The sequence below is a fragment of the Mobula birostris genome, chromosome 9 (assembly GCF_030028105.1).
Source record: "Mobula birostris isolate sMobBir1 chromosome 9, sMobBir1.hap1, whole genome shotgun sequence".
NCBI lineage: Eukaryota > Metazoa > Chordata > Chondrichthyes > Myliobatiformes > Myliobatidae > Mobula > Mobula birostris.
In genome coordinates, this window is record NC_092378.1 from 144,376,456 (window position 1) to 144,401,749 (window position 25,294).

General features: G+C 43.7%; 1 long non-coding RNA gene across 3 annotated transcripts in view; it reads left to right on the plus strand.

Annotated features, from left to right (window-relative positions):
• Positions 1-25,294, plus strand: part of LOC140203154 (uncharacterized) — a 104,717-nt gene that overhangs the window by 62,143 nt on the left and 17,280 nt on the right. For 2 of the 3 annotated variants that reach the window (XR_011887305.1, XR_011887304.1), the window contains exons 3-4: positions 14,339-14,408; positions 15,012-15,284. This is a non-coding gene — a long non-coding RNA (uncharacterized lncRNA). Of the gene's footprint in view, positions 1-14,338; positions 14,409-15,011; positions 22,274-25,294 lie in introns of those variants that run through there. The other variant, XR_011887303.1, reaches the window with a different exon arrangement.

Here is a 25,294-nt window from a genome sequence, read left to right on the forward strand (position 1 = left end):
AGGCTAGTAGAATGCTGGCTTTTCCTTTAAGAAGGTTGGAATATTGAGGTGGGAGATTGTTTCTACAAGAAACTATTGAGATAACATCAAGAGTACTGTGACACATACAAAATGCTGGAGGAACTCAGCAGGACCTGCCCATATGTAGACGTTGTAATTTTTTAGAGTACTGTGAGCAGTTTTGTTTCTCTTATTTAAGGAAAGATATGTTATTATTGGAGGCGGTTCAGAAAAGATGCTCTGGAATGTTTCTGGGAATGCTTTGGAGAAAAAGTCGAATAGGTTGTTTCTCTATTCTGTGGAGCTTTGAGGAATGGAAGGAGCTCTTATTGGGTAAAAAAAGAGATTCTGCAGGAACTTGACAAGAGTAAATGGTGCAGATGGTAAATTGGTTTATTATTGTCACATGTACTGAGATACACTGAAAATCTTTCTTTTGCATGACGTCCATACAAATCATTTAAATACAACAATGTATTGAGGAAGTACAAGGAAAAACAATAACAGAATGCAGAATAAAATGTTACAGTTACAGAGAAACTGTCCCATGTATTCAATAGCATTAAGATTGCAAAACCCTCTCCATTAAAATCATGAATACAAGAGAGGGTGAGAGTCTGGTTATCTTGTGGAGAGTGACTCACATCCCTAACCCTTTTTCATAATCTGGGCCACAATGGGATGCTCGCCACTTACCTGGATGATTGCAAATGGCAGAGTGGCATGGTAATGAAGCACTTAGCATAATACTTTACAGCGCTGATGATCACTGCTTTCTATAAGGAGCTTCCTCCCCATGACCTTATGGGTTTCTCTTGGTTGTCTGGTTTCCTCTCACGTTCCAAAGATGTACAGATTGAAGTTAGTAAATGGTGGGCATGCCGTGTTGGTGCCAGAAGTATGGCGACACTTGCGGGCTGCCCCGAGTACATTGTCAGATTGTGTTGGTCATTGACACAACTGGCACATTTCACTGTATGCTTCAACATTTTGATATACATGTGTCAAATAAAGAGGATTTTTATCTTTAAATTTAAAGTTCAAAGTAAATGTATTATCAAACTACATGTATGTCACCATGTATTACAGTGAGATCCATTTTCTTGCAGGCATTCACAATAAGTACAAAGAAACACTAGAATCACTGAAAACGCCCACACAACAAGACGGACAAACAACTAATTTAGAACAAACTGTGCAAATACAAAAAAGAAAAAAATAATAAAAATAATAAATAAATATGCAATAAATATCGAGAACATGTGATAAAGAGTCCTTGCAAGTGAGCCTCTAGGTTATGGGAGCAGTTCAGTGTTAGGGTGAGTGAAGTTGAGATAAGTTATCTGGTTCAAGTACCAGAAGGTTGAAGGGTACTAACTGTTCCTGAACCTGGTGTTGTGGGTGCTGAGGCTCCAGTACCTAACCTGATGGCAGAGCATGACCTCGATAATTGCTGCTTATCCATGACAGTGCTCCTTGTAGGTGTGCTCAATGGTGGGAAGGCTTTACCAGAGATAGACTGGGCTGTATCCACTACTTTTTGTAGTGGTTTTTCCATTACACTACAATGGAAATGCATCATCCGGGCTATGATGCAACCAGTCAGGATACTTTCCACTGCGCCGCCAACATTGTCAATGAGAAAGCAAATTACCCAATTGATGCCCTATCCACTTCTCTACACATTCATTCCATCCATCATTGATGTTTTCTGTAGTGTGACATCTACAAATTCCTGCCCACTGAGACAGGACTTCCAGAACCCACAACCTCTGCCACCAAGAAGCACAGGACCAGCCAGCATATTTGAACACCGCTCCAAGTGCCACACAATTCTGACTTAGAAATATATGGCTTTTCCATCATCATTGCTGGGTCTAAATTCTGAAATTCCTTCCTTAACAATTATGTGAGACCACCTTCAACAAAAGGACTGTAGCTTTCGTTAAGGTGATCTGCCACTAACTTCTCATTACAGGAAGGATGTGAAAACTTTAGAGAGGGTGCAGGGGTGATTTACCAGGAGGTTTCCTGGGCTAAAGGGCATGCCTTATAAAGGTAGGCTGAGTGAGCTAGAGCTTTTCTCTTTGGAGCAAAGTGACATGATAGAGGTGTACAAGATGGTAAGAGCCATAGATAGAGTGGACAGCCAGTGACTTTTTCTCAGGCAGGAAATGGCTAATACACAAGGGCATAATTTTAAGATGATTGGAGGCAAGCATAGGAGGTTGTCCGAGGCAAGTATTTTTACCCAGAGAGTGGTGAGTGCGTGGAATGCTGTGCCAGGTGTGGTGGTAGAGGCAGATACATTAGCAGCATTTGCGAAACTCTTATGAACGATAGACAAATGGAGTGTTATGTAGGAGGGAAGGATTAAATTGATCTTAATAGGTTAAAAGGTAGGCACAAAATGATGGGCCAAAGGGCCTGTACTGTGCTGTAATCCTCTATGCTCTCAAGAGTGAGCAATAAAAGTTGCCTAGCCAGCAATACTCACATATTAAAAAACGATTTATTTACAATCACCTGAACACCTACTTATCTACCCTAAAACCCTCACTAATTTTTATAGATGCACTGTAGAAAGCATTCTTCTATGGTGCATCACAACCTGGTATGGAAGTTGTCCTATCCAAGACTGAAAGAAGCTGCAGAAGATCGTCAACACGGCGCAGCACATCACACAAACCAATCTTCCGTCCTTGGACTCACTTTACACCGCACACTGTCGGAGCAGTGCTGCCAGGATAATCAAGGACACGACTCACCCAGCCAACACACTTTTTGTCCCTCTTCCCTCCGGGAGAAGGCTCAGGAGCTTGAAGACTCAAGGCCAGATTTGGGAACAGCTTCTTTGCAACTGTGATAAGACTGCTGAACGGATCCTGACCCGGATCTGGGCCGTACCCTCCAAATATCCGGACCTGCCTCTTGGTTTTTTTGCACTACCTTAATTCCCATTTTTCTATTTTCTATTTATGATTTATAATTTAAATTTTTAATATTTACTAATTTTTACTATTTTTAATATTTAATATTCGTAATCCAGGGAGTGTGAAGCGCAGAATCAAATATCGCTGTGATGATTGTACGTTCTAGTACCAATTGTTTGGCGACAATAAGGTATAAAGTACATTAATTTGAACCAAATCACTTACAATGTAACGTGCAGCTGGGAACACTTATCCAGTTTTAACTTGGAAAATTTTTGCTGTTTAGTTGTATGATCTTGTTTCTTAGTTCAGTGTTTTTGGCCTTTGATACATTTCTGCTGAAATTATAATCTGAAGTAATTGGAAGACACTGTAATTGTTTTCATTTGAAGGAGGCCTGAAGAAATAGACTTCACTAAATAATGTTTGCACGGTGTATCACAAAGGCTGGGGTTTAGTTTACAGAATTTTGGAGTGTCAGGTATCTATCAGATGATTGTAACTATTGTGAGGGGTGTAGTCCAATCACAGTTTGCATCTCTTGCCTTCGAAGACTTGGAGCTTTCTTTGGATTCATTGCAATGACGCAATGAAACTGATCTTGTTGTACAGAGGTTATCCAATTTCAGCTCTAACATTAAACTCGCACTCAAGACAACTATCCACCTTTACAGACTGGCTGGAAATCCTAGAAGTAATTCCTACACATTCCCATTTTAATTAAGTTTATGAAACTTCAGATTTCCAACAGTTTGCTTCCATAAATTATACACTCAGTGGTCAGTTTATTAGGTACACCTGTGTACCTGCTAGTTAATGCAAATATGTAATCAGCCAATTACATGGCACCAACTCAATGCATAAAAGCATGCAGACATCGTCTGGAGGTTCAGTTGTTGTTCAGACCAGAATGGGGAAGATATGTGATGTAAGTGACTTTGACCATAAGATGATTGTTGGTGCCAGACAGGGTGGTTTGAGTATCTTAGAAACGGCTGATCTCCTGGAATTTTCACACACAACAGTTGTATAGTTCACAGAGAATGCTGTAAAAAGCAAAAAAAAACACAAACAGCCATCAAGTGAGTGGCAGTTCTGTGGGAGAAAACACCTTGTTGATGAGAGAGGTCAGAATGGCCAGACTGGTTCAAGCTGACAGGAGGGTGACAGTAAGTCAGAATCAGAATCAGGTTTATTATCACCGGCATGTGACGTGAAATTTTTTAACTTAGTAGCAGCAGTTCAATGCAATACATAATATAGAAAAAAATAAAATAGTAATAGTAAATAAGTAAATCATATTCAGTATACTTTATAATGCATATATTGAATAGATTAAAAACTATGCAAAAAACAGAAATACTATACATTAAAAAAATTAGTGAGGTACTGTCCAAGGGTTCAATGTCCATTTAGGATTCGGATGGCAGAGGGGAAGAAGCTGTTCCTGAATTGCTGAGTGTGTGCCTTCAGGCTTCTGTACCTCCTACCTGATGGTAACAGTGAGAAAAGTGCATACCCTGGGTGCTAGAGGTCCTTAATAATGGATGCTGCCTTTCTGAGACACTGCTCCTTGAAGATGTCCTGAGTAATTTGTAGGCTAGTATCCAAGATGGAGCTGATTATATTTACAACCCTCTGCAGCTTCTTTTGGTTCTGTGCAGTAGCCCCCAAAAGTCACATAACCACATTTCAACAGTGGTGTGCAGAGGTGAATCTCTGCACACACATGTCAAACGTTGAAGTGGATGGGTTACCACAGTAGAAGACCATGAACATATGTTTAGTGGCCACTCTATTAGGAACGGGGTACCTAATAAAGTAGCCACTAAGTGTAATTTCCTTGATACATTTTAACATTTTTTATTCCTTAGAATAAAAGGAAGTTAGATCCTTACTATTTCTTGAGCCAGAATTAGACTACTTTCATAGTTTCCAAATGGATAAGGCAACTCATTGGCTAAATTCCTGCTTAAATTAAGATTGAAGTCTAAATATAGCAAGCAATGCAAGGAAATATTATTTATCTTACTAACTGTTTTAATTATAAGATGCTCTTACAATTAAATATTTGTAATGCTTAATTTAAATTGAATTTCAGGAATGAAACCATTTACATCAACTTTGTAATCAGTTGAAACAGAGTTCACTTGAGCACATGAAAGATCTACTTGGTAATCGAATCAATGATCCATATAACATACAGTTAATAAAAAACAAATGTTGTTATAAGCAGCAGCACAGCAATATTGATATAATTTAGTTACTGAATATATCTTGCAGCTTACTTAGTAGGCAGAATTGTAATAGAACAAGGCAAATATTTAACAGAATTGAATTAGTGAAAGAATATTAGATTAATCACAACCGTCAACTCTTTTATGATCTTAAATTTCCATTGCTGTTTTTTCCTTCATTTCAACATTTCCAGAGACGGTAATGTTCATATCTAATTTAATTTAAATTTAGAGTTACAGCCCTTCTGATTCAATGAGTCTGAGCTGCCCAATTATACCTCATGTGAGCAACCAACCTCCCAACTGGTAAGTCATTGGAATGTGGGAGGAAACTAGAGCAGTCATGGGGAGGACGTACAACTTGCTTACACACAGCAGTGGGAATTGAACCTGAGGCTGCTGATGCTGTAAAGCGATGAGCTGACCACTACACTGCTGTGCTGCCACTCATTTGTTCCTTATTTCAAAATGGTCATGGTTGATCTGATCCTTACCCCACTATTTCTCGCTCGATGTCTCCTTCCAGTTCTGCAGTTCCCCAATTTCAAATTCATATTCAAATCATTCAACTTTTGTACATATTGGAGTTAATCTGCCATGGAACCGCTTTAGAAAGATGTCCTACATCTTCCTGAAAGGCCATGGTTACAAATTACATTAAAGATGAAGGTGCCAATCCAATTAATTACTCTACAGAAGAAATTCCCCTAACTATATCTCAATGTTTTTGTGACCCAGACTCCCATCTCGACTAAAACCCCACTTTTATTTCTCTCTATTACTGTACTTCCAAAGGAGCATGAGCAATATCAAAGTCAAAGTCAAATTTGTCAAAGATTAAACATATAGTGAAATGCATTGTTTGTGTCAATGACCAACACAGTCTGAGGGATATTGGGGTGGCCAGCAAATATCACCATGCTTCTGGTGACAGCATTACATGCCCACAACTTACTAACCCTAACTTGTACATTTTTGAAATGTAGGAGGAAACCACAGCACTCGGAGGAAAATCACGCAGTCACAAGGAGAATGTACAAAGTTCTTACAGCTAGCAGTGGGAACTGAACCCCAGTCCTGGTGCTGTAAGGTGATGCATTAACCACTAAGCTATCATCCTGCCCACTATATTCTGATAAATCTGCATCATAATAGGCTGCAATGCTGCAAGCACTTAAGACATTGTAGCAAAGAAAAGGTTACTCATTTCATAATTCTTTGTCACTTGTTACAATGTACAGTACTGTGCAAATGTCTTAGGCACACATATATATATAGCTAAAGGCTGAAAGACTTTTTCACAGTACTGTATTTGTCAACGTGGAGCGGAGAGTCAGTTCGTAAATCTGGCGGGTGAAGCAAAGAACATTAGGAATGATGAGAGTGGAGCACCACGGGAGTGGTGTGGGACAGGGTGGCAGAGAAGAAGTGCCAGGAGTGGGTGGGGGCGCAGGTGCAGACACACCCTGCCCTGGAGGCACCAGGCAAGGTCAGTTGATTCCAAACGATCAGTTTATCAATCATTACAGATTGTCCCTCTGGTGCTTTCTGCTCCCTCCCCTCTCCCTTCCTCCTTTTCCAACCATGATTCTCCTTTCCCTGCCCCCTTCCCACTCTCAGTGCACAGTAGAACTCATATCAGAATCAAGTTTATCATCACTCACTTAAGTCATGAAATTTGTTTTTTTTTGCAACAGCAATGAGGGTAGTGCAGTGGATGTGATCTATATGGACTTTAATAAGGCATTTGACAAGGTTCCACATGGTAGGCTTATTCAGAAAGTTAGAAGGCATGGGATCCAGGGAAGTTTGGCCAGGTGGATTCAGAATTGGCTTGCCTGCAGAAGGCAGAGGGTGGTGGTGGAGGGAGTACATTTAGATTGGAGGATTGTGACTAGTGGTGTCCCACAAGGATCTGTTCTGGGACCTCTACTTTTCGTGATTTTTATTAACGACCTGGATGTGGGGGTAGAAGGGTGGGTTGGCAAGTTTGCAGACGACACAAAGGTTGGTGGTGTTGTAGATAGTGTAGAGGATTGTCAAAGATTGCAGAGAGACATTGATAGGATGCAGAAGTGGGCTGAGAAGTGGCAGATGGAGTTCAACCTGGAGAAGTGTGAGGTGGTACACTTTGGAAGGACAAACTCCAAGGCAGAGTACAAAGTAAATCGCAGGATACTTAGTAGTGTGGAGGAGTAGAGGGATCTCGGGGTACATGTCCACAGATCCCTGAAAGTTGCCTCACAGGTGGATAGGTTAGTTAAGAAAGCTTATGGGGTGTTAGCTTTTATAAGTCGAGGGATAGAGTTTAAGAGTCGCGATGTAATGATGCAGCTCTATAAAACTCTGGTTAGGCCACACTTGGAGTACTGTGTCCAGTTCTGGTCGCCTCACTATAGGAAGGATGTGGAAGCATTGGAAAGGGTACAGAGGAGATTTACCAGGATGCTGCCTGGTTTTGAAAGTATGCATTATGATCAGAGATTAAGGGAGCTAGGGCTTTACTCTTTGGAGAGAAGGAGGATGAGAGGAGACATGATAGAGGTGTACAAGATAATAAGAGGAATAGATAGAGTGGATAGCCAGCGCCTCTTCCCCAGGGCACCACTGCTCAATACAAGAGGACATGGCTTTAAGGTAAGGGGCGGGAAGTTCAAGGGGGATATTAGAGGAAGGTTTTTTATTCAGAGAGTGGTTGGTGCGTGGAATGCACTGCCTGAGTCAGTGGTGGAGGCAGATACACTAGTGAAGTTTAAGAGACTACTAGACAGGTATATGGAGGAATCTAAGGTGGGGGCTTATATGGGAGGCAGGGTTTGAGGGTTGGCACAACATTGTGGGCCGAAGGGCCTGTACTGTGCTGTACTATGTTCTATGTTCTAATATAGTGCAATGCATAAAATGACTACAATACTGTGCAAAAGTCTTAGGCACTGTAGCGATATATATGCGCCTCAGACTTTTGCACAGTACTGTAATTTTGACAGAAGATTGAAGCTCCATTAGCTTTTAGGGTAGTATGCAATCTCACCTATAGTTGGATTCCTCTTAAACTTATTTTGAAAGAGAACTTTACCCTTTGGGGTCCTTATGCAAAGCCAGCTGTCACCTTTCCCCTTTGAATCCTGAGCTCAGTGCCGGTTAAAAACATGAATGGTCCATGAACACTGCCTCACTACTTGCTCTCTTTTTGCACCACTTATTTTTTATATTTATTTCTTATTGCAACTTGCAGTAATTTTTATGTTTTACACTGTTCTGCCACAAAACAACATATTTCACAATATAAGTTGGTGGTAATAAACCTGATTCTGGAACATAGAACATTACAGCGTAGTACAGGCCCTTCGGCTCACAATATTGTGTTGGCATTTTAACCAACTGTAAGATCAAACTAACCCTTTCCTCCTACACAGCCCTCCATATTTTCTATCACTCATGCGTCCATCTATGAGTTTCTTAAGTGTCCTAATGTATCTGCTTCTACCACTGTCCTGACAGGGCATTCCATGCACTCACCACTCTCTGTTTAAAAATCTTACCTCTGACATCACCCCTATACATTCCTCCAATCACCTTAAAATTACTGCCCCTGGTTTTAGCTATTTGCACCCTGGGAAAAGTCACTGGCTATCCACTCAATCTATGCCTCTTATCATCTTGTACACCTCTACGAAGTCACGTCTCATCCTCCTTCTTTCCAAAAGGAAAAGCCCTAGCTCACTCAACCTATCCTCATAAGATACGCTCTCAACTCAAGGCAGCATCTTCTCTGCTACATCTTTTCTGATTCTGTTTATGACCTAGTGAGTCTGTTCAGCCACATACAATTTATAGACAATATTTCTCTAATGTATGCTGCTGTTCATAACAAAGAAAGTAAAAAAAAACTGCTGGAAGAACAGAAGGTTAGGCAGCATCTGTAGAGGGAAATCGGCAGTTAATATTTTGGTCAATATCTTTCTTTTGGACTGACAGAGTAGAGGGGATGTAGCCAGTACAAAGAGGTGAGGGGAAATTTTCCATCTATCTATCTGTTTATCTATTGATCAATTCATTCATCCATTCATCTATTCTCTCATTCATTCATCTATCTATCAATTCATTTATTCATTCATTCATTCAGTTAGTTAAATAATCCCCTGGTTAAGATTTCTACTGCTATGCTGTGAGGTTTGTTATTTTCACACTTTTCTGTAAAAGCAGTGTGTCCTGGCTTCTGCTAAAGACAAAGAGCCATGTTGTCCAACTTAGGAATGTTGTGTCAGCCAATCAGGAGTGGGATGGCATGGAACATTCTCATATGCTGGGTGGGAAGGGTTTTCTGAAAGACAGTAGAATGGTTTGGGGTCTTTTGGCGGGAGTTGCGGAGAGTAGAGCACCATGGAATATGCCTGGAGGGTCCCATTGGAAGGGGAGACTCTATTGCAAGGAGCACCTCCTGTGGCAGAGGATTGCAAGAAGGGAAGTTCTACCTGTGGTTAGAGAGGAGAATTCAGCACCATGGGTAAATCTACTCCCAGCTACTACAGAAATGAGCTCCAACATTTATGTGCGCAGTTTGACTGGTTTAACTGTAATGGGCCCTTTTATCTTTCTTTTTCTTTGATAAAGTTGAAAATTAGTAAGTATACTTTTTTATAATTTTATGCTGGTGTATGATCTGTCATTTCTGGGCCATTGATAACTGTGTAGGGGCAGTATTTACACAGCACTTGCTCAAATCAAGGTTCCTTTAATCGGAACATCCCAAACGAACATCTGTTCGTTTGACCCCCAAATCATACTAACCCTAGACATGTATTGCTTATGAAAGACAACTTCTCACCGCTGAGCCACATGACTGTTAGCAGAGTCAGCTGGCGAGCCATGTTGGTGTATGATCTCTGGGGGGTGGGGGAGGGTTGTAATTAGTTAGTGGTTGGTTAGTTAGTTTGTTAGAGTGTGGAAAATGCTCTTCTGGCCCAATCAACTGCGCTGCCTCACAACTCAGCTATTTATTTAACCCCGGCCTAATCACAAGACAATTTTGAAATGACCAACTAACCTGCATCTTTGGAATGTGGGGAAACCAAAGCACGCAGAAGAAACACATGGGCAGAACTTACCATACAAAATTTCTTACAGAAGACACCAGAATTGAACCCCAACTCCAGTGCTCTAAAGTGTAATAGTATTGCTTCTAACCGCTTTGCAACCGTGATGCCCCAGAATCTGCAAATTTGAAAAAATTATTCTTACTCAGATGGAATCAGTCTTTGATTGCCAGTAGTAAGGACATGGAAAATATTTTCTGCCTTTGCTATCACCTCCATAACTTGGCTCCACTGATGTTCACCACAACTGTATATGTAGAGGTCAGTGTAACCAGCAGCCGAGCTCCCACACCCCTGTGGTGACCAGTGATGAATGAAGCCCAACCTGGTTTTATTGGCTAACTTTCAAGTTCATTTTCAATGCTTTATGATTTGCAGCAAATTGATATTTTCCTAATTTAAAAGAAATGTATAAGCCTAAGCCCACTTAAAAAATGTATCCTTTGGTCAATAAAGAATGAAGATGTTAAACTTCACCTGTATTATCAAAGATCAAAATATCACTTTTATTAAGAGTCCAAAATCAGCTTGGCATGTGATTGCCCTTTCATGTGGGACCCATGTAACATCAATGCAAAAAATGTCATAAGAATGAATGCAATCAAGCCAGCCCTCACCAGAAAAAGCAACAAGAAAATCTGCTACAGAGATTCTACAAGTGCTGAAAATATGGATCAACACGCATAAAATTCTGGAGGACCTCAGCAGACAGGGCAGCATTTATGAGGGTGGCGAGGAATCAACAGTTAACATTTCGGTCCAAGACCCTCCATCAGGAATGATAAAGGGTCTCAGCTTGAAACATTGACTGTTCCTTTGTCTTCATAGACACTGCCCGACCTGCTGAGTTCCTCCAGCATTTTGTGTGCATTGCTCAAGAAAACCTGCTAGGCTAGGACTAAACAACTTTGTGGTGGACATGTATGATGTAAAACTAATTCCTTGTTTTGCTGGTAGCCTGATCATCACCTCAAGCATTATCACAGTTAATCCCAATATGAAAGTTTTGATGAAATTTGCAGCCTTTATTCATCATGCCTTGTAGTGTATATAATATTTCAGTAATATTTGAGTAATATTGTAAATACTAGTAGTAGATTAAGCATTCTTTGTTTGTTTACGTAATTCACAATGGGTTACGTGTAAGAAGTACATGAATGGCATACGTGATTGCACCATCACATCATTTGTGAGCACCTCGCTAAAGTGAAACTAAGTACATGCATCTCCTGGCTCCCAAATTTTTCTTTCAAATAGTTTCTGGATTTACAAAGCATAACATCCCTGGCTTTTGGCACCCCTACTGGTACATTGCCTATGATAGCGTGGTAGTGAAGTGGTCAGCTCAATTGCATTATAATGCCAACATTCACCAATTAGGAATCAATTCCTGCTGCTTTCCGTAAGGAAATTGTACATTCTCCCAGTTACCGCATGGATTTCCTCTGGATGCTCCTGTTTCGAACCACGTTCCAAAGTTATACGGTACAAAATAGGTTTAGTGAACAGTGGGCATCCTATGTTGGTGCTGGAAGTGTGGTGATACTTGTGGGCTGCCGCCAGCATAATCCTTGGTTATTGACATGAAGTGATGCATTCCACTGCATGTTTCGCTATTTCAGTGTACATATAACAAATAAAGCTAATATTTTTTCTTTTAACAGAATATGTTTTATCCCTTGATTGGTAGACAATCCAATTAAATTTTAGTATTTCATTGTAAATCTTATTCCATAACTTGGGAAAATGTTAGGATTTATTTTCAGCATAATGCATGGATTTATCCATGTTCAGCACTTGTCTATTAAGTTTTAGTGTGTTCTTTCTTTCTTCTTTTCATATCTCTTAAAAGGAGAGCATTTTGACTAGTTGCATCATTTTCTGGTATGGTGGTACCAGTGCACAGGACTTGAAAAGGCTGCTGAAGATTATGAATTCTGCTGTCTTCATCCTGGGCACTAGCCTCACCACTATCAAGAATATCTTTAAAGGGTAATGTCTCAAGAATGTGACATCCATCATGAAGGACTCTTACTATCCAGCCATGCCCTCTTCTCATTACTACCATCAGGGAAGAGGTTCAGGTGCCTGAAGATGAACACTCAAATTTTAGGACATTTTTAACTTCTTCCCCTCCACCATCAGATCTCTGAATCGTCTATGAACTACTTCACTCTTTTGCAATACACACAAAATGCTGGAGGAACTCAGCAGGCCGGAGAGCATCTATGGAAAAGAGTAAATGATCGACGTTTCAGGCTGAAACCCTTCATCAGGACTGGGAAAAAAGATGAGGTCAAAGTAAGAACCTGGGGAGAAGGGAGGATGAAGTACAAGTGGTAGGTGATAGGTGAAACTGAAATGGGGCAAGGGTAAAGTAAAGAGCTGGGAAGTTGATTGGTCAAAGAGATAAAGGGCTGGAGAAGGGGGATTCTGATAGGAAAGGACAGAAGACCATGGAAGAAAGAGAAGGGGCAGAAACACCAGATGGAGCTGATGGATGGGTAAGGAGATCAGGGGAGAGAGGGAGACCGGAATGGGGGAATGGTGAAGGGGGGGGGTCAATTACCAAAAGTTTGAGAAATTGATGTTTATGTCATCAGGTTGGGGGCTACCCAGACAGAATATGTGTTGCTTCCCCAACCTGAGTGTGGCCTCATCACGGCAGTAGAGAAAGCCATGGACTGACATGTCAGAATGGGAATGAGAAGTAGAATTAAAATGGGTGGCCACTGGGAGATCCCGCTTTTTCTGGCAGGTAGAGCATAGGTGCTCATTGAAGTGGTCTCCCAATCTATGTCAGGTCTCACTGATATATAGGAGGACCCACCGGGAGCACCGGATACAGTAGATGACCCCAACAGACGCACAGGTGGGGTGTCATCTTACCTGAAAGAACGGTTTGGGGCCCTGAATGGTAGTGAGGGAGGAGGTGTAGAAGCAGGTATGGCACTTTTTCTGCTTGCAAGGATAAGTACCAGGAGGGAGATCAGTGGTGAGGGACAAATGGAGAAGGGAGTCACATAGGGAGCGATCCCTGTGGATAGCAGCAAGTGGGGGGGGGGGACAGTATTTGGAAATAGCAGAAGTTATGGAGAATTGTGTGCTGGATGTGGAGGCAGGTTTGTGGTAAATGAGGGCAAGAAGAACTCTACCCCTGGTGGGGTGGTGGGTGGATAGATTGAGGGCAGGTGTGCACAAAATGGAAGAGATGCGAGTGAGGGCAGTGTTGATAGTAGAGGAAGAAAAGCTGCTTTCTTTGAAGAAGGAGTACATCTCATTAGTTCTGGAATGAAAAGCACCTTCCTGTGAACAGATGCGGTGGAGATGGAGAACTGAGACAAATGAAGTGCAAGGGACATACAAAAGTTCAGATGGTGGATTTCGACTTAAAATATCAACTGTCCATGTCCCTCCATAGATGTTGTCTGACCCATTGAGATCCTTCAGCATCTTATGTTTTGCTCCAGATTCCATTATCTGCAGTTTTTTGTGCCACCATAGAGTGATATTGGAAGATCGAGAGTTTGTCTTTGATATATGAGAGGTCTGTTCAAGAGTCCGATAACAGTGGGATAGAGGCTGTCATTGAGCCTGGCGGTACATACATTTAAGCTTTTGTATATTCTGCTATTCAGGAAGGCTAGGGTTTTTGGGAAGGAAGATTGAAGCACTGGGGTGAGAAAGGTCTTGATTATGTTGGCTGGTTTTCCTGCAGCAGCAGGAAGTGTAGACAAGAGTCAATGGCTGTTTTCCATGATGGATTAGGCTGCGTCCACAGCTCCCTGCAATTTCTTCCAGTCTTAGGCAAACCACTTGCTGTAGGCTGTGAGTTTTTCTCCAAGGGTTTCAGTGAATTTCACCATCGACACAGCTGTGAGTTTGGGAAAGGTGATATCCATCTGTGATAGCTTCATTTGGGCCTCTCTCTTTCCTAGCGACATTACTGGCTTAAATTGCCCTGCCACAAAGCCAAATGTTCTATCGCATGAGGCACAGGAAATCAACAAACTAGACAAGGGAGAAATTTGCAGCAACAGCATGATTTGAGCCATAATGTTTTTGTTTTTAGGAATCCATTGAAGCTTTGTCGATCCAACCAGAAAGCATTGGATTATATCAGAAAGCATTTGGATGTCTAGGTAAGTTTTTTTTTCATACACAGAAAGTGGTGGGTGAAGGAGTGATGGTCAAGGCTGATGCATTAGGTCCATTTATGAGACTCTTAGATAGGCACTTGGATGATAGAAAAGTGGAGGGCTAGATTGATCTTAAAGTAGGTTAAAAGCTCACCACAACAACATGGTTCATTGGGCTTGTTCTGTGCTGTAGTGTTCTATGTTTTATTATGAAAGTTGTATTGGGTAGTGGGGTGGAGATATGTTTCTATCAAAGGAGGTGTAAGGCTCTCCTTCCCACCGCTAGCCTGCAGGTGTTGCAATGAGCGAAGGAAGCAAACCCAAGTGCAGGACACAGGCACAGAGATTGAGTTTGGATGCTTACACGGGCATAAACGCTGAACAGCAAACAAGATGGATCTTGACACGGAGCCCTGATATGGAGCCTTGACTCAGAGACTTGACACGGAGCCTTGACTTAGAGAGACAGAGTCATAGGTAAACTTTGAAACTGGGGCTAAACTCAGAACAAACGGTTCTAAGCGGTCGGGAAACGTAGTTACCTCACAGGAAAAAGACCAACCATCTGGCAACTAGGGTTGTAACGCCGGGGTTCTTATACTGCAGGTCCTGATGGAAACCAGGTGTGTCGTCATCAAAGAAAATTAGAAGCAATTGGGAAATTAACGGTCGGAACCGTGGCACAGGAAATTGGAGGAAACTAGGGAATAAACGATCAGGACTGTGATAGTTTCTCCCCCTCCAATGGGAGCCTCCAGGCAAACCACCAGGCTTGTCCGGATTGTTACGATGGAAATCACGGATGAGGGAAGGGTCCAGGATGAAGGAGCGGGGAATCCAGGAATGTTCCTCCAGGCTGTATCCCTCCCAATCGACCAGGTATCAGAGGCTCCTGCCTCGGTGGCGCACATCCATTAATCGCCGGACGGTGTACGCTGGGTGGTCATCAATGATCGGGGCAGGTGGAGGGGGTTCGGCAGGAGGGCACAAAGGGCTGACAGATACCAGTTTCAATTGGGAGATGTGGAATGTAGGAACGACGTGCATAGATTTCGGCAGTTTGATTCTGACCGCCGAGGGGTTGATAATATTCTCAATCTTGAATGGTCCCATATAGCGAGGGGCGAATTTCTTGGGTTCCTTCTTGAGGGGGACGTCCTTAGAAGACAGCCAAACCTTCTGCCCAGGCCGATAATCAGGTGCAGGAATCCGATGGCAATCGGCAATCCTCCGGTTGCGGTCAGTTGAGCAGAGTAGGGCCGCGTGTGTGTCCTTCCAGATCTTGCGGCACCAGCGGAGATAGGCCTGAACAGAAGGCACAGCAATGTCATCTTCATGAGCGGAGAACAGAGGGGGTCGGTAACCGAGGGAGCATTCAGAGGGGGACATTCCTGTGGCAGTGCTGACCAGGGAGTTGTGGGCGTACTCTACCCAAGCGAGATGGGTGCTCCAGGAAGACGGGTTGTTGGCGGTTATGCAGTGCAGTGCTGCTCCTAAATCCTGGTTAGCTCCTTCTGTTTGACCGTTCGTCTGCGGATGAAAGCCGGACAACAGACTTACTGAGGCTTCAAGGGCTTGACAAAAAGAACTCCAGACTTGAGAGATAAATTGGGGACCCCAGTCAGAAATAATGTCAGAGGGAATCCCGTGAAGATGGAAGATGTGATGGACAAGAAGGTCGGCTGTTTCATGAGCTGTTGGGAGTTTGGGAAGGGCTACGAAGTGCACAGCTTTGGAGAAGCAGTCCACCACAGTGAGTACACAGTGTTTCCATGTGAAGGGGGTAGTCCAGTAACAAAATCTGGCGCGATGTGAGACCAAGGGCGACTAGGGACAGGTAGTGGATGAAGCAATCCAGCAGGTGGTCGGTGGGAGTCTTTTCCGCGGGCACAAACAGAACAGGCAGAGACGAAAGAACGGGTCACGAAAGAACGGGTGTCAGAGTCCATGGAGGGCCACCAAAAATGTCTCTTCAGAAGGGACAGAGTCCGATCGATCCCAGGATGGCAGATGAAATAAGAAGTGTGCCCCCACTGCAGAACCTGAGATCAAACAGAATCAGACACAAAGAGGCGATTGGAGGGTCCATTGCCTGGGTCAGGTTGAGTCCGTTGGACCTCTTTGACTGTGGATTCGATCTCCCAGGTGAGGGCAGCCACTACACAGGATGGTGGAAGGATGGTCTCGGGGTTGGGAAGACCCTCCTCGGAAATGTACTGACAGGAGAGAGCATCGGGCTTCCCGTTCTTGGACCCCGGACAATTGGTGAGTGTAAATCTGAACCGGCCAAAAAATAATGCCCAACAGGCTTGGCGGGAATTCAGGTGTTTGGTGGTTTGGATATATGCGAGGTTCTTGTGATCGGTCCAGACGATGAATTCATGTTCCACTCCCTCCAGCCAGTGCCTCCACTCCTCCAAAGCAAGCATGACCGCCAGTAACTCCTGTTTCCCTACGTCGTAATTTTGTTCGGCGGGGGACAGCCAGCAAGAAAAGAAGGCACAGGGATGAAGATTTTGGTCAGGGCCGGAGCGTTGGGGGAGGACCGCTCCCACCCCAGAGTCAGAGGCGTCGACCTCCACAATAAATTGGCGAGATGGGTCTGGTTGGACCAGGATGGGAGCTGAGGTGAAACACCTCTTCAGCTCCGAGAAGGCAGCGTCCACTTCGGGGTTCCAGTGAAAAGGGGTCTTTGAAGAGGTGAATTGAGTAAGGAGCTCTGCCACCCAGCTGTAATCCCTGATGGAACAACGATAAAAGTTTGCGAACCCCAGAAATTGCTGGAGTTGCTTGAGTGTCGTGGGTGTTGGCCACTCCGCCACTGCCCGGATCTTTTCGGGATCCGCCCTCACTTGCCTGCTCTCGATGATGTATCCTAAGAAACTGACAGAAGGAATGTGTAACTCGCACTTCTCAGCTTTAACGAATAGTTTGTTCTCCCAAAGCCTCTGCAGAACCTGATGGACATGGTGGGTGTGTTCCTGAAGACTGCTGGAGAAAATTAAGATGTCATCCAAATAAGCAAACACGAAGCGTTAATAAAATCTCTAAGGACATTGTTTATCAGGGCTTGGAAAACAGCGGGGGCATTGGTGAGGCCGAATGGCATGACCAGGTATTCGAAGTGACCAAGAGGGGTGTTGAATGCTGTTTTCCACTCATCTCCCTCCCTTATCCTGACCAGATGATAGGCACTTCGTAGGTCCAACTTGGAGAAGATGGTGGCTCCGTGAAGTGGTTCGAAAGCAGAGTTGAGAAGGGGCAGTGGATATTTGTTCTTTATGGTTATGCTCTTTAGGCCTTGGTAGTCAATGCAGGGGCACAGTGAGCCATTCTTCTTCCCCACAAAGAAGAAACTGGCGCCAACAGGGGAGGATGAGAGTTAGATAATGCGTGTCATGAGAGAGTCATTTAAGTAAGCCTCCATTGCTTCCCTTTCTGGCCGGGACAGGTTATACAGCCGACTGGTGGGTAGAGGGGCTCCGGGGAGAAGGTCAATAGCACAATCATAAGGGTGGTGTGGAGGCAGGGAAAGAGCCCGTTGTTTGCTGAACACTTCTCCCAGATTGTGGTACTCTGCTGGAACCTTGGATAAGTCGGGAGTTTCAGTGGCAGATGAGGTCGCAGTGACTTTCACAGGGGAAAGGGCTGATTGAAGACAAGTGGTCAAGAACAGACTCCAGCTGGCTATCTTCCCAGCGGACCAGTCAATGTGAGGATTATGGCAGACCAACCAGGGATACCCAAGAACTGTAGGAGTTTGAGGAGAGGAAATTAAGTTAAATTATACCTGCTGCCGATGGTTCCCAGAGAGAATTAGAGACAGGGGTGCTGTGCAGTGTGTGACCCAGGCCAGAAGTCTGCCGTCTAGTGCCCGGGCTTCCAAAGGGGTACTCAATGGCTCCCGAGGAATTCCAGCCCGGGAAGCTATGTCTTCATCCAGAAGGTTTTCCTCAGCGCCGGAGTCCACTAGAGCTGACAGAGGCAGGGATTGTTGGTTGTAACGTAAAGTAACCGGGATCTGCATCTGGGTTTGGGGGACGGAAGGGAATATTGTCTGGCTCACTAGGGTCCCCCTTTCTGCTGGTGCCTCTCCTTTCGGCCGAAGGGGACAGGTAGCACGGAAGTGGCGGGACTAACCGCAATAGAGATATTTCCCTGCTCTGAATCTCCGAAGTCGCTCTGTGGGAGAAAGACGGTTCGTCCCAGCTGCATGGGTTCCTCTCCCGGGGTGGTAAAAACGGCCGGACTGGGAGCTATTCTAGGGGCAGGAGGAGAAGAGAGGCTTGTGCTGGTGGGAGATGGTAATGAGTGCCGTGGAGTGGCCAAAGGTGGAGGACAATCAGATTTTTCCCTATGGCGTTCTAGGAGATGATTGTCCAACCTGGTGGTTAGGGAGAATAAGGAATCCAGGCTGTTGGTGTCATCTCTTGCCGCCAACTTGTCCTTCACCCTGTCGCCAAGACCATCCCGAAATACCTCTTGGAGTGCCTCGTCATTCCACCCTGAGTCGGCCGCTAACGTCCAGAACTCCATGGAATATTCGGCAACGCTGCGTGAGCCCTGACAGAGAGAGAGTAGACGTCTAGCGGCATCTTTACCATGGACAGGGTAGTCAAAGATCTTTCTCATTTCTGTGATAAAGGTGGGGAAAGAAAAGCAGATTTCCAGTTGATTATTCCAGACAGCTGTAGCCCACACTAAGGCACTTCCCGGCAACAACCCCATAATATAAGGTATCTTCGAATTGTCTGTGGAGTATGTGGATGACTGCTGATCGAACACCAAAGAGCATTGCAGAAGGAAGGCCCGGCTCTTCCCCAAATCCCCAACGTAGTGTTGTGGTTTAGGTACATGCGGCTGTCTTGGTGGGGGTGTTGCTGACACGTTAGGGCTTGCCACTGCAGACTGTCTGGACTGGTTTGACAGAGTTCCAGGAGTGGATGGGGTAAGATTAGTGGATACACGGCCCACCTGGTCACCGATCTTCGTTATGTTAGCGGACAGGGAACGGAGGTTCTCCACCACGTCCTGGAGAAGTTGATCGTGCAGACCCAGTAGGGAGCCCTGGCTGGTGAGGGCTTGTTGAAGGGTCTTCGTGTCCGCTGGGTTCATTGTGGCCAGATCGTTCTGTTGCAATGAGCAAAGGAAGTGAACCCAAGTGCAGGACACAGGCACGGAGGTTGAGTTTAGATGCTTATGCGGGCATAAACACCGAACAGTAAACAGGAGGGATCTTGATACAGAGCCCTGATGTGGAGCCTTGACTCAGAGAGACAGAGTCTCAATGGTAAACTTTGAAACTGGAGCTAAACTTTGAACAAACAGTTCTAAGCGGTCGGGAAATGTAGTTATCTCACAGAAAAAAGACAAATGATCTGGCAACTAGGGTTTGTAACGCCAGGGTTCTTATACTGCAGGTCCTGGTGGAAACCAGGTGTGTCGTCATCAAAGAAAGTTAGAAGCAATTGGGAAATTAACGGTCGGAACTGTGGCACAATCAAAGGAAATTAGAGGAAACTAGGGAATAAACGATCAGGACTGTGACAGCAGGTCACCCTTGGACAAGGTGTAGCACCTGCTTAGCTCTCCCTTGATCAGGGTCACGTGAAGCCATGGGAGCAGGTGGTGGATGGTCGTATGAGCAGCTGATGCTTATCACAAGTCCTGGTTATGCGACCACTGACGCCAGACAGACAATCTCTGAAGAGTTTTGATAATGGCTGGGGTCACCTGTGATGTAAAGACACTGCCCAGAAGAAGGCAATGGCAAACCAAGAACAATCATGGTCATGGATAGAGAAAAGAATAAGAACAGCAGCATGAAGAGGGTGAGAAGACAGATGGAAGACCATGATCGCCCGTGACATAGTACTTGGCATGTAATGCTGCTGATGATGTTGAAGTTGTATGACTCATCGTACAGTCAGAGTAGATTCTTCACCATATCAGATTTGTGGACACTGCTCAGCACAAAACGGAAACCAGCCTTCTCTCTACAATTCTCACTGCCTCAGTCAAGCAACCAATATACAGTAATCAAGAAGCCCCACCCTGGACATTCCCTCTTCCCTTCCCTCCCATTGGGCAGAAGATACAATAGCCTGAAAGCACATACCACCAGACTCAAAGACACTGTTATCAGATTATTGAGTGGTCACTTAGTACGGTAAGACGGACTCTTGACCTCATAACCTACCTCGTTATGGCCTTGCATCTTATTGTCCACCTGTGCTGCAGTTTCTCTGTAACTGTAACAGTTAATTCTGCATTCTGTTACTGTTTTCCCTTGTACTACTTCAGTGCACTGATGTAATGAAATGATCCATATAGTTAGATTCCATGTGAAATAAAGTTTTTCACTGTACCTCAGTACATGTGACAAAAATAAATCAATTTACCAACCTTGCAAACTGCACCAGCTTTTACACCAATAGTGGGAACTAAAAGCATGATCCTCCTTTAATTCCGTCTCTTGAACTGTTATGTGAGTATTGTTATGTGAGATCTTCCATAACACCGTGAGAGAATGGGGGCAGAAGGAAGCATTCTGGCCTGGCCCAATATTCAATGCCAACATGGATTGCTCTTTTCTGTTCTCAACACCTCTTTTGTACCAGCTCCCTATAGCTCTTAATTTCTCAATCTTTCAATTACTAATGGTCAGCCTCCTTTACCCCTGCGAGCAGAGAACCCCAGTGATTCACCACCCTCGGAGGGAAGACCTTTCTACCCACCTCAATATTACATGACCAGTCCTTCATTTTGGATCTATGTTTCCTGCAAGTGAAGACATTTCAGTGTCTACCTTCTCAGACCCTTAAGTTTTGAATAATATCACCCCTCCATTCTTCTGAACTTTGGGGAATAAGGGTTAAGAGGTTTGGGGGAGAAAGCAAGAAAATGGGTTTGAGAAAAAAATTCAGCCATGTTTGAATGGAGGAGCAAACTTGTTGGGCAGCACAGTAACATAGCAGTTAGCGCAACGCATTACCGAACCAGCTGTAAGATTGGTGTTCGATTCCCACTGCTGTCTGTAAGGACTTTAGTCGTTCTCCCTGTGGCCATGCATGTTTCCTTCTGGTGCTCCTTTTGTATCCCACATCCCAAAAAACTGCATGGGGCTAGGTTTAGTAAGTTGTGCTAATGCTATGTTAACACTGAAAGTGTCGCAACACTTGTGGGCTACTCAGCACAATCCTTGCTGATTTTAATTTGACACAAGTAATGTTTTTTACTATATGTTTCAATGTACATGTGACAAATAAAGCTATTGTTTTAAAAAAATGACCTCAGTCTGCTGGAGGCAAAATCATTGGGTATATTTAATGCAGAGGTTGATTCGTGATTAGTAAGGGTGTCAAAGATGATGGGGGAAGGCAGGAGAATGGGCTTGAGAGGGATATTAAATCAAGCCATTATTAAGTGGCAGAGCAGACTAGATGGGCTGAATAGACTAATTCTGCTCCTATGTCATATAGTCTTACAACTTATAATTTTCTGATCTTAAAACAAACCCAAATTGTCAACCCTCTCTTGATTTCACATCCCTGCCATACCCGGAAGTAGCCAGGTGAATTGCCTTTGGACTTCCTCCAATCCTTATTTAGGTAAGATAACCAAAACTGCGCAGGTGGAGCTTCAACAACACCCTTACAACTGAAACAAACCTCTGTAACCAAATAGTAATGCACTTAAAACTGTAGCCAAGCATGTAAATCCAAAGTGTATGAAGAATATTTTACCAATATTAAACCAATCGCACCCCCTAGTGGGGACAATGAATATTTACATCGGTATATTTATTTATCGTCATCACACCTACTGAGGTACAGTGAACCATTCTTACAGATCAATTCATTACATCAGTGTGTTGAGGTAGTACAAGGTAAGAATGCAGAATAAAGTGCAACAGCTACAGAGAAAGTACAGGTAAACAATAGGTGCAAGATAGATTGTGAAGTCAAGAGTCCATCTCATTGTACTAAGGGTTTTATATTTAATTATTTATTTTGAGATTAGATTAGATTATGAGGACATGCAGTCCTCTTTTATTGTCATTTAGTAATGCATGCATTAAGAAATGATACAATTTGTTCCTCCAGAATGATATCTCAGAAACACAAGACAAACCAAGACTAAAAAAACTGACAAAAACTACATAATTATAACATATAGTTACAACAGTGCAAAGCAATACAGTAATTTGATAGAAGAACAGACCATGGGCACAGTAAAAAGTCTCAGAGTCTCTCGAAAGTCCCATCATCTCACGCAGACGGTAGAAGGAAGAAAATCTCTCTTCCTGCCATGAGTTTCCAGCGCCGCAAACTTGCCGATGCAGCACCCTGGATGCACCCCGACCACAGCCGACTCTTGAGTCCGTTCTAAAACTTCGAGCCTCCGACACCGAGCACCGAGCACCATCTCTGACGAGCACTTTGACCCTGGCCCCGGCAACAGGCAATAGGCAAAGCCAAGAATCTGGGGCCTTCCCCTCCGGAGATTCTCGATCGCACAGTAGCAGCGGCAGCGAAGCGGGCATTTCAGAAGTTTCTCCAGATGTTCCTCCATGCTTCTCACGGCTGTCCCCATCAAATCAGGATTGTGCACAGCATCCTACTCACAAGTACGTTATCAATTCCAAGCGGCCGTGCACGCTGCGTCGCGCTGCCATCTTCTCCTCTCTCCTTTACAGCGCAGAACAGGCCCTTCCAGCCCAACAAGCTGCACAACCTAGCAACCCACCAATTTAACCCTAGCTAATCACAAGACAAATTACAATGACCAATTAACATACTAACCGGTACGTCTTTTGAACTGAGAGAGAAACTGGAGCACCCGGAGGAAACCCATGCATTCACAAGAAGGACGTACAAAATTCTTAAGAGGACCGGAAGACCATAAGACAAAGGAGCAGAAGTCGGCCATTCGGCCCATTGAGTCTGCTCTGCCATTTTATCATGAGCTGATCCATTCTCCCATTCAGTCCCACTCCCCTGCCTTCTCACCATAACCTTTGATGCGCTGGCTACTCAGATACCTATCAATCTCTGCTGAAAATACACCCAATGACTTGGCCTCCACTGCTGCCCATGGCAACAAATTCCATAGATTCACCACCCTCTGACTAAAAAAATTTCTTCGCATCTCTGTTCTGAATGGGCGCCCTTCAATCCTTAAGTCATGCCCTCTCGTACTAGACTCCCCCATCATGGGAAACAACTTTGCCACATCCACTCTGTCCATGCCTTTCAACATTCGAAATGTTTCTATGAGGTCTCCCCTCATCCTTCTAAACTCCAAGGAACACAGTCCAAGAGCGGACAAACGTTCCTCATATGTTAACCCTCTCATTCCCGGAATCATTCTAGTGAATCTTCTCTGTACCCTCTCCAACGTCAGCACATCCTTTCTTAAATAAGGAGACCAAAACTGTCGACAGTACTCCAAGTGAGGTCTCACCAGCGCCTTATAGAGCCTCAATATCACATCCCTGCTCCTATACTCTATTCCTCTAGAAATGAATGCCAACATTGCATTCGCCTTCTTCACCACCGACTCAACCTGAAGGTTAACCTTAAGGGTATCCTGTATGAGGACTCCCAAGTCCCGTTGCATCTCAGAACTTTGAATTCTTTCTCCAGTTAAATGATAGTCTGCCTGTTTATTTCTTCTGCCAAAGTGCATAACCATACACTTTCCAACATTGTATTTCATTTGCCACTTCTTTGCCCATTCTTCCAATCTATCCAAGTCTCTCTGCAGACTCTCCATTTCCTCCACCTATCTTCGTATCGTCAGCAAACTTAGCCACAAAGCCATCTATTCCATAATCCACTGGACGCTGGAACTGAACTCCTAACTCCAAAGCCCCGATGTGTAATAGCATTGCACTAACTTCTACACTACATTGGTGCCCCTTCTGTTCAATATTTTTATAAAATCGGGATAGAAGTTGTCATCAAGCCTGATGGTGTGTACTTTCAGACTTTTGTATCTTCTGCTTGATGGGAGAGGGATGAAGAGAGAATGTCACATGAATGGGGTCTTTGATTATGCTGGCTGCTTTATTGAGGCAGTGGGAAGATTCCAAGGAGGGGAGGCTGGTTGCCATGATGTGCTGTGCTGCGTCCACAACTCTCTGCAGTTTCTTGTGGTCTTGGGCAGAGCAGTGGCCATACCAAGGCATGATGCATCCAGATAGGATGCCTTCATAGGATTGTACAACATGGAAAAAGGCCCTTCAACCCGCACTTGTCTTTCTTTTTCTCTTCAAATCTTTTTATTATTATTATCCAAAATTAACAAGAGTACATCAAAGTAGGCAACACTTACAATGTCTCAAGAAAAGAAAGCATTGTTTTAAAAATTGAAAAAATTTTGGTGACAAAAAAAAGAAACAAAAACCCTACTAAGGCAAAGAAAAGTGAGGGGAAAAAGCTCATTAGGTGTTCAACCCCAGAACCATGCGTCATACAAAAAGCTTCTAAAGATAAACATCAAACCGCCAGCAAGAAAAAAATGTACCAAAAATTTACAATTAGATCGTGGAGAAAATCTATCAATTAACTCAAATGATAGTACTGAGAAAATGAACCCCATCTTTTCTCAAAATCAAACATAGGTTCAAAGGTTCATCTTCTAATTTTCTCCAAACTAAGACATAGCAACACTTGAGAGAACCACTGTGACAAAGTGGGAGCTGACGTATCCTTCCACTTCAACAAAATGGCCCTCCTAGCTATCAATGTAACAAATGCAATAACATGTTGGTCAGACAAAGAAATACCATGGATATTTTGAGGAATTATTCCAAAAAGCACAGTTAATTTGTTAGGTTGTAAATTAATTTTAAGTGCTTTAGAAATTGTAGAAAAAACTGACTT